The following is a 10233-nucleotide window of genomic DNA, read 5'->3' as shown; positions in this document are numbered from 1 at the left end:
GGGCTTTAGGTATTGTGCTATAAATCATCTCTTCTAACGCCACCAGAGTTGTGCAGATTTCCTTCACCTGACACTTGTTCTGTCTTTATCTAAAATGTTCCCCAAGGTGACCTGGCTCTGCTGCCTGATGTATTTTCCTAGGAAACTGTGCTGTCTGGAAGTCAGTAGTACATACTCTTCCTCCTGTTTATACACGTGGGCACTGCCACCTTTTCCACCTTCATCTGTCCTGAAGCCCTAGAGAAAGTTTGATTTTGCAGAGGTGTAAATGGGACATGGAAGAATTTGAATGGTAGCCAGCAACGAGATGGTGATTTGAACTTTGCTGGTATTTTGGGGGGGAATAGCTCAGCAAACAGCGTGGTAGGAGGTCAAGTGGAGTGTACTGTAGGTGCGGGGGAATAGCACAGAGAATGTGATGTTCCTGATATTAGCATTTCCATGAGGCTATCAGTCTGTTTATCTACAGCTCAGTGTATCTGCTTGCGAGAACACACTGAGTAACTAATTATAAAGGATGTTCTTTGCAAATGTTGGCCTTTCTGGTGTTGAAATCTTACGTAGTAAGCGCTATTATTTTGCTCATGTTCATGCATGTTCACATATATGTGGTTTGGTGTGTCTCGTGTTAGTTAAGGAGGGACCCCTCTTGTGTAAATATGCACTGTGCTTAAGCCGAATGTGTTGTCGCTAGGTTATTTTCCTTTTATAAGTCAACAGGTTCATGCTTGCAGCTATAAATGGTTTTATCCCTTATTTGCAGCCTCCCTGTGCTGCCCATTTATGCAAGAGCTGCTGTATATGATTGGTGAGTGCTTGTCTGCACAGTATGCTGAAAGCAAATCGAGCTGCTCCCGCAGAGCCCTGGCTTGGACAGGCCCTGCGGCAGCAGCGCTTGCTCTCGTCCTCCCTGCATCTCCCTGCTGCTCCCAGCACCAGCTGCCATCTAGTTGCTGCATCCCACTCCCTTAGAAAGCCCCAGCACAGGCAGGTCCCCTCCTCACCCTGCCCCATCCCTTTGGGTTTGATCCTTCCCATGGAGAGGACTGGAAAATAACTTGTTGGCAAAATAATGTGGGATAGAAATAGTGAACAGATATCAGGTGGCTTCTGCCTAATGGGGAAGGCGGGGAGGGGTAAAAGGGCAGCTTCAAAACCATTGCAAGATATAGTGTTCTGTTCCTGTGACTTGCAAAACTTAATTCCGCTTGACAAGAAAGGGCACAGCCATGGGACTGAATACCCAGAAGAGAACTCGGAGCCAACCAGCACTGGAAAAAAACACAGAGAGTTCTCCTGGGATGAGACACACATATGGTGCAAATTTGCAACCTCCAGCAGTACTCAACACGGGCTTTAAAAGAGCTGCTAAATAAAAGGAATCCCTGCTCACTCTGTGTAGTACCTAGACACAACCATAAAGCAGTTTCAGCTTCACTAAGTGGTGTAGGGTATAGCTTACTAATTTCTTTGCTGATTCAGCTGACAGTGATGAATCAAATCAGGAAAACTAGGGGCTGGGGGAAGGGGATTAAGATCTTAGAATCAGCAGCCCCTCTTGGGTTTTGTTCCCATGGGCAAGGCCTGATGAGTGTTCCCCATTTTGTTTCTTTGCTGATTAAACTAAGAAATGAGACCAAAGAATACAGGAGAAAAGGGTTAAAGGATTAGGAGATGGTCTTTGAACTGCCATGTGGCAAGGTAATGAGGCATGAATTATTAAAATGATTACAATTACAACTGGCAGCCACATGCACAGCTTTCACACCGGCTTTCTCCCTGTGCGTGAAGACAGGTTTGCAAGTGTTCACAATTTCTTAGAATAAAGACGCTTTTCAGAAATGTTAGTTTTTATATATAAAATGCAACGTGTCACTGGCTAAGCTACCTTGTGGTCAGATCAAGTGATGTGTCAATGAAGCGGGCATGATTTAGCAGAACGACAAGTTTGCTGCTTTGGAAGCTTATGGGGATGGATTATCATGTTGTTGAAAGGACATAGGTATTATTGGCCTCTTAATACTTGGATCAAAACTATTAGCTGTGTGGCACTGGTCATATGTTTCTGATGCCAAAAATTGCTTTGGCTTTAGTGGAAAAAGCAATATTTTTTGTACTGCATATTATTTTCCTTGCATGTGCATGGCTCGAAAGTAGTGGCTCAACACCTGAAAATGATTCTGTTCGGAGATTTGTAGGCAACGATCACACTGATTTATGCTCAGCCCGTGTAAAGCCTGGCACCATACTACTAGCTGACTTTCCCATATTTCTTCATGATCTAAGTGCTGATAGAGAAATGGAAATATTATCAGGAACAGCTCCATCTGTTGACTGCTAATAATTTTACACCAAAGCCTGTATTTTGGATCAGAATGAATACTTTCAGGTCTAGCTCCTCTGAATACGCAGGTGGCCAGAGAGACCAGCACAGTAAGACTTACACTGTTTGCTGAAGTAGATGGTGTAGAGATGTGCTGGTGAGATCAGAACTGGATGAATCTTTTATAAAGAATGATTTACTTTTTTTTTTTTCCTAAGCATGAATTGCCTGAGGAAAAAGTAAAACTGAATCCATCTGGGCTCAGGTCAGTGAGTAACTACTGAAGTGTGTGCTATCCTGAAGCTCTCTCTGAGTACTTTAGCTGGAGCATTCCCTTCTGCTTGTTTCCCCAAACCATTTATTTAGAATTTTAACCCATTGCAGGAGTTACCAGTATTACACAGGTAGAGGGAACAAACTGGACAGGCTTCCTTTTCCATAGGGGATCTTTACCTCAGCAAAAGCCTGAAGAATTTCAGGTCCCATTTTAGTGCTGTCACATGAATCTTCAGCAGCCTGAGGGGAAACTTCATGGTACTACTGAAGATCCCTTGCTTGAAATAAACCTGTTTTGTCTCAAGGCTTTGATGAACCCAAACCAGAGCAGTGATCCCTAAACGCTGTTGCAAGTAGAAAATATAGTTATTTTCTTTCTTTATTTTTTTTTAATCTTAATAGGGAAAGAAAAGAGGAGGCAAATGAAGTAGCATTTATAGTTGGCTTAGACTGACCCAGAATGCCTTTATCAGGAAAGGAAAACTGTGCAATGCTATAGAAATTTAGCTTAATTAAAGCTCTTACTGGATTGCTTACAAACAGTGACCACAAGGTTTGGCAGCTACTGTCTACGGATGAGCGTCTAATCCATGGGCCAGCCACGAGAGGGCAAGACAGCTACGAAAACCTGTGCAAAGATTAATCCTTTGGGCAGGGAAAGAGCCGCATGAAGCGCGGGGCTGCGGCCAGGCTGGGAGCACGGAGCGTGCCGGGGCCCGCTCGTGCCGTTGCTCGCAGTCACGGCAGGCAGTGGCCAGGCCTGGTGCTATTTGAGAAAAGAGCTAGTAAACGCAACACCACCGCGAAGGCTTTTGCACTAGAACTTCGTATGATATTCCTGTTAGAGTTTATGATTTTGCCGTCTTGCAACAGAGCTGGTTTTCTTTGGCAGGGGTGGAGGATGAGGGTTTGCTTGAGCCTCGACCCTGCCAGCAGGTGACCGTTTCCACAGCTCCTCTCCAGAGTTTCCCCGTGCAGTCAGTATGGAAGCGGAGGCCAGGTTCCTCCTGGGGTTGTTGGATGACAACCGACTTTTTCCCATTCCTTCAACACAGCCTCAGTGCTGAAGCAGATGAAGAGTGTGGGGGATGAGGAGGGAGAAGGAATTCCTTGCTGCTACATTCACATAGTTCCTGGCACCGGCAGCTCAGCAAGCTCCTCCTGAAACCGCTCCAGACTCTGAAATCATTTCTATGAGGAAACCATTCATGCTCTAGCTAGAGCCCTAGGTGACTCTCAAGAGCCCCCAACACACTGAGGCACTGACAGTAGTCAGGAGTCTCTGATGCTCCTAGGTTTATTTTGGCAGGTCTGAGATTCTAGTTTGCAACAAGAGACCAGAGCTGTTCACGTGCAGTGGTTTCCATGCACTTTTTTAATGTTCTATCAGAGTTAGTACAGAATTTGACTCAAACTCCAGATCTCTATTCTTGGTCACCCTTGTTAACAGTCCCTGTCCCTTTCTCAGTAGGAAGAAAGGTGACATTGCACAGCGTGACCTTGTTTACTTGCAGCAGTGTTCTCATTGCAGGTCTGAAAGATAGCGACTGCCTGCAAACTGTGAATGGGAGCGCTAAAAATTCCCATAGTTTATGTAAGGCTCATGATATTTATGAAAGGCTTGTGACATTTCAGTTAGGATATCACTTGTGTTGATAAGCAACAAGCCTGGGATTGTGATTTGTCATTCACCAGATCTTCCGAGTTTGCGCAGAGTTTTCGGGGCCATGTTCTTTGATATCTGCCTCTGTCCTCTCTCTCCAGTCTGTTTTTAAGTCCCTTTTTGAGGTGGATGCATTAGTCAAATCATGCTGTTACCTGCTGACCTGCAACAGTCTTGTTTCAGTATTTAATTACCTCTTTGCTTATCTCACTCCATTGATGATTCATTTGGATTGATCAGCTTTGAGCTGGGCGTGAAGGATTTGCACCTTGCTGTTTTGGTACCGGCACTGTTGGGTTTGGGGTGATGTTCTTGAAAGCCACTGCCTACTCCAGCTATTCTCGCAGTTATTCTTGCTCCCTTCACTCAAAAAATCACTGGACTTTTTTGAAGTTTTCCAAATATATCTGCTCTCAACCAATCTGGAAATCCTGGGCTTCATAGGAGCTTAGGTCTATGTAGGAATGGATTGGAAAAGTGGCTTAAGAAGCTTGTCTTCTGCTATCCTGAATTTTGTGCAGGTTTTGTAGTCACTGCTAGGTGAGGGCAAAGGAATCCTTTTTAATTCTGGAGTAAACGATATCCATGTAAGAGAAAGAATAATGGAGAAGCAAGCTAGATTGGGTTATACCAGTGTAAGAACAAAGAAAGCAACAGTGGAATTGGGTCCTTAACAAGCAAAGAAGAAACCTGAGTGATATGGATGCTGAGTGACAGTGTTCAACAGGTAAACCCACACAGTTTACCAGAGATACTGAGGATAATGTAACTCTAGATTTGGGATAAACTAGCAGCTTTGTGTGTCTCAGGCAGGGGGTGTCTCCCCACCTGTAAAGCTGGGTAATAATACTTTCTCCCAAGAAAAGCTGCAAATGCTGCCTGTAAACTGCACCATGTTATAGCACTGAAGAAACAGTGGCTATTATTATTCACTCTTTATTATTTCTGCATTCCCCAGAAATACATTTTATTTGTTTTGGTTTTTGAAACTTGGAATCGATGGCTGGACCAAATTATAGCTTGGAAGCTGAAAGGTACAAGAAAAGACATCCAAGATGCTGCTCGGTTTGCGCAGTATAGGACAGAATTGCTGAGGCTGCACCACTTGCGGCTCTCCAGCCCAGTGCCAGCACACAGAATTCCCTGCTTATAGCTTTTCCATTTCACATGCCAAGTATCCAGCTCCTCAGTCTGTTATAAATCTTCCCTAATTCTGTAATTGCTTTGGTAGTGATTATAGGCAGACTCTTGTTGATCCTTCTGTGGTTTTTCTTTATCCACATTTTTTGTGGCCTTTTTTTATTGTTGCTGATTCTTTTTTCCAGTTCCTTGTTCCCCCCTTCCAGTTCTAGCAGGCCCCATGTCTCCTAAGCAGCAGGCTGAACCAATGCTACTGCTGGTCTTGCCTTTCCATTAAAAGCTGTTGTGGAAAGGGGCATCTCGCGCCTGCCTTTTGCATGCTTAAGATATTTGCATGAACATATACTAAATTCATTCATTTAAGAATATGATCCAAATCGAGTTTGCAGGACAGAATGGATGGATTTAGAAATCATGGCAAGCAGACAGTTAAGCGCATCTTTATGTGAGGCTGTACCATTCTTTAAAGACCCATGGATGGCACTAAGCACAAGCAGTTACAACAGCAGCAAAATGATCATGCCTGACTCTTTGCTTAGCACGTTCGCAAGTCCTGGAGCTAGGCTGGCTGCTACTGCTGGATGTGGTGTGTGGTGCCTCTCCCCCGAAGCACTGATCAGTGCCATGCTCTTCATGCGCTCCCTGTGTCAGCAGTAGGGTCAATAAGCCTGGCTCTCCAGAGCTCCAGCACTGTCTCAGTTCCATCTTTTCTCTTTCCTCAGACATGTAAGGTCACTTCTACAAACTATGCTTTTTGCAAATACAACTACTAGTCTATATCGACCGAGTGTAGTCACCATGGTGTAAACCTCTGCTTTGGGTTATATACGATGCATGGAGAAAGTCAGTGATATCTGACTTGCTGACAAGTGAGACCCAGATCTCATCTAACGCACTGCAGTACCTTAGAAGGACACAACTGACAAAAAGTTATGGTTCTTGCCTCATTCATGTAGTTCCTGCTCAAATCCCAGAACCATCAGAGCCACAAATCAGTGGAGAGTTTCCTATTCGTGAAAAATAGATAAAGCTTTGACGGGCCTGACAGTTCGATCCATTTTGTGCTTTGTCAAACTTTCAGCTAGTTTTGGAAGAGATCAGCTGGTATTTTTGAAAACTGCCTGGAGATTTTAATGGCTCTTAAGAGGAACATTCCTGTAGCCTGGCTCATAAAGCACCTTAAAGAGCTTTTTATTTTCAGAGATGGCTGCTACTGAGAACAGAAAATTACCACCACCTTTCATTCATGTTACCTAGGATTTTCCTCTTGCTCTTTAGGCATTAGCTACTACCTTTATTTATTTATTTAATGCTAATATCTTCAGCTTTAATTTCAGGCTGAAGTAGCCTCTTCCCTCAACGTGGGAGAGGCTGTTCTATGAAAATGTCCATCTGATGTACCTTGTGGCTGAGCAGATGTTATCTTGCTTGGTAATGAAATTCTGCCTTGAGCAATTGGACACTCTTCCTGGTTCCTCATAATTAAGGCAGTAGAAAAGAACAAAACCTGCTGATTTGATATGAATAATTGCTTCATTAAGTTATTTGCTTCCTCACCATATCTATTAGCCCAAAGTAGAAAACGGCATAACCATTAGACCATATAGGACAATACTGTTACAGTATGGGTCTTTGGCATTGCCTTGTAAGATGGAATCACAGGAAGGAGAAGAAAAAAAAAAAGGAAAATGCTCTGCTAAGTTATTTACCTTTTAACTGTATGAAATTGAAACTGCAGAGAGCCTGGCAGTTGCTGGCTGTGCTTCATCCTAACCAAGTGAATCAGCGACTGGAAAAAGCAGAGAGCTAATGTATGAGGCTTTAGATTAACACAACTGCCTTGCCTCCTGTATCTGAGCAATGTGAATTGATGTTTAAAGGCTGAACATCTGCGAGCTGCTGTGGAGCAGGAAATAGGAGAGCTGCTGTAAAGCCTGGCCACTGGCAAGAAGAAAGTGTTTCAGAGCTGGAATGTAGCAGAGATTGGCAGTGGTCCTTCATGGTGGCTTATGTTACTGTTCTTTGCATTAGTCGCCTTGGCTCTGGAAAGGCTTTCGTGTGCCTTTGGGTACATGTGAGCCCAAAAGTGAGTCTGTTGTGACACGTGGGACAGGTCAAGGCATCTTTGTTCAGTTACATGGAGCAGAAGGCTTAACGGAGAGCTCAGCTGCGTTTTTAAGCAGATTGTGCATGGGATCTGAGCTCCTCGGCACATCCGACCGTCTCATCTCTGTGATTCAGTGGTTTGGCTGGTCATGAATAACCAGTCATCTCAAATGCACTCGATAAACCTATACCATATTTCCTCACTGTGAGCTTAAGAGCCAGGCTGCCCAGTGGGAGCAGCTATAGAATTTATACCTGCCTGCGTATGAAGTAAGGGCTCAGAGGTTCCTTGGATATGAATTCTGCTAAATTACCCCTAAGTGCTGAGTGAAGTAGTTAAGCAGTTTCATGTCAATGTCACCCAGTCCTTGAGACCTTTTCATGCTGTGCTCTGGGCAGAGCAAAGCCCGTATTCTACATGAATGCTATCAGAAACTTGGATCGGGGAAGTGGTTTCTATCTCCCCGTCAGATCGGGGAAGGCATGTTTTTGTAAGAGATCTACTCCACTGAGCTCAGAACTGGTATACCTAACACTCCTGCAGCTTGCAAGTTGCATAGTTATAAATAAGACCAGACTAGGTTTTAATCCCAACGATTCTTTTTCAGTGCCACTAAAACAGCAACAAAAAATCTTTTTTTTGGATTTAACTAAAGGAGGGTAATGATGAACTTGAATAACCATGGCTCTGTGAGCATTAACTCGCAGCTGAATAACCAGTGCTCTGCATGACTCACCACCCCATTAGGGCCATGCAGAAAACTCAGAGCAACCAAAGATGCCAGAATACCTTGATTTCCCAGAGAAAGGTGTTAGGGGTGAAGGCACATTGTTCTGGCTGGGATGACCAATGCTGCATGTATCCAGTACCAGGTCTCATAAGGTCTTCTTTCCCACAAGTATGGACAGCAGGAAATGTGTGGAACTGAGAGCTCAGAGCAGGGACTGAACTTTGGCTCACAGGTTGCTCCCCCAGCAGCTGGCAAGCAGGTCCCGTCCTCTGTCGCCTGCAATGAATTGACTCTCGCTGCCTCACCTTGTCTTGCTGGCTTAGTGCCTCCAAGCTGTTGAGCTTAGCACAGAGCAGAGGGTGAGGCAGTGCCTTGCTGCACACACAGCAGCACCAAAACCAGGGCTTCGTACTGGCCACAGGCACTTAGCTGCTAGGGATGTGGTCCCCTTTTGACTTCCTTTCCAGGCTTTCAGGGGCTTTCCTTGACTTGAGCTTCCCAGGGCTTTGCTGTGACTGTCCTGCTGGGGCAGTGTGGCACTGCTCATGTGCTGCTTAGTTTGACTGCTGCCGCCTTGAGCAAGCGGGGACCGGGTGCTGGGGAAGTGAGCTGGATGGAAAACTGCAAAAACCCGCATGCTTTCTCCAGCTCTGCAGCCACAGAAGTGACTGGTCAACAGAAAGGAGCTCAGAGGATCAGATATAAAACAAACGAAGAGCTGGAGACGGAGATGTGGGTGATTTATAGCCCCTGACACCTGAGTTTCTACTTCTAAATCAGCTGAAGCTGCATTGCTCCCCAAAGAGAAGGATGAGGCCTGCTCTTGTGCTGCCTGGCAGATCTTTGCAGTGTCGCACTTGGCTCAGGGCCTCCTCTCCTGGCTTCCTCTTGTTCATAGCTAGACATCCAGACCCTCTCCTTTTCTGGTGCCAGGGCCCAAAATCTGAAGGAGCAAACACTAGTACTTGACGAGCAGATCCTGGGCTCAGTGCACCTTTGTAAATGACCGCTTCCCTCTCCTCATCCTTAGTTACTCAGGGAACCTTCTCTGCACGGTAACAGTGACTTTGTCTTTCAGGCATTGCCTTCGAGCACCCTGGCAGCACTGACTAATGCTCCCCACACCTGCACCTGGGAAAAGTCAATGTTCCTCCCTTTCGCAACATGAAAAACTGGGTCTTAGGGAGGTTAAATGAGTCAGTTGTAGACACACAATTACAGCAGCTCAGCATACCTTTTTTTTTTTTTTTTTTTTTGGGGGGGGGGGTGCTTCTCCATGAGAATGTGGGTTTTTTTATTTTTTTTTTTCTCCTGGAAGCTCAGCCTTTCTTTCTTTGCTTCCCTCCTTGCTACAGTATGCATTACTTGGTGCTGTTGCCTCCCCCAACCTCTCCCTCGCCTGACCCTTTCCTGAGGCTCTGGCTCCTTGCCTCAGTCTTCCATACGTGGCTGGTGGTGCTTGGCTCTCCCTCCCTCCTCTCATCACTGCACCATGTCTAGTTTGGGAGATTCTAGACCTTGCTGCAGGACCCGCACGTGGTGGGGAACGTGCTTGCCTGGAGGATGCTACTGAGGGAGAGACAGCAAATACCACTAGTAGAAAATGACTTAATGCATTAGTCCGGAATGTGTATTAGTGGCCAAGCGCATGCAGAGGTGGGCTTGGGCTCAAGCTGTTGCAGAAAGGGGATGTCAGCTGCCAACCTGGTGCCTGCAGCAGCGTGCAGGCTCTGCTCATGCCCACCCCTCCACAATGATCGCTCCCCTGCGTGGCTGCACGGAGGCAAGTAAAGTCTGTGCAGCCTCCCGGGAGCTGCTCCTCACTAATCTTACAAAATGGAGAGAGGACAGGAGGAAAAAATAACTATAAATGACTTACCTATTTGAAGCTTGTAGGCTCTATATCGTATTAAACATTAACCTGCCCTTCTAAGCCAAACTGCTGTCTCTCTTGATAGTTCTGAGGCCCAGGCAGCCAAAGAAAAGGATTCCTT

This window comes from Tinamus guttatus, unplaced genomic scaffold, assembly GCF_059628265.1.
Source record: "Tinamus guttatus ecotype Peru unplaced genomic scaffold, ASM5962826v1 Tinamus_guttatus_pri_ptg000188l, whole genome shotgun sequence".
Lineage (NCBI taxonomy): Eukaryota > Metazoa > Chordata > Aves > Tinamiformes > Tinamidae > Tinamus > Tinamus guttatus.
Note: the sequence above shows the minus strand (reverse complement) of the source record.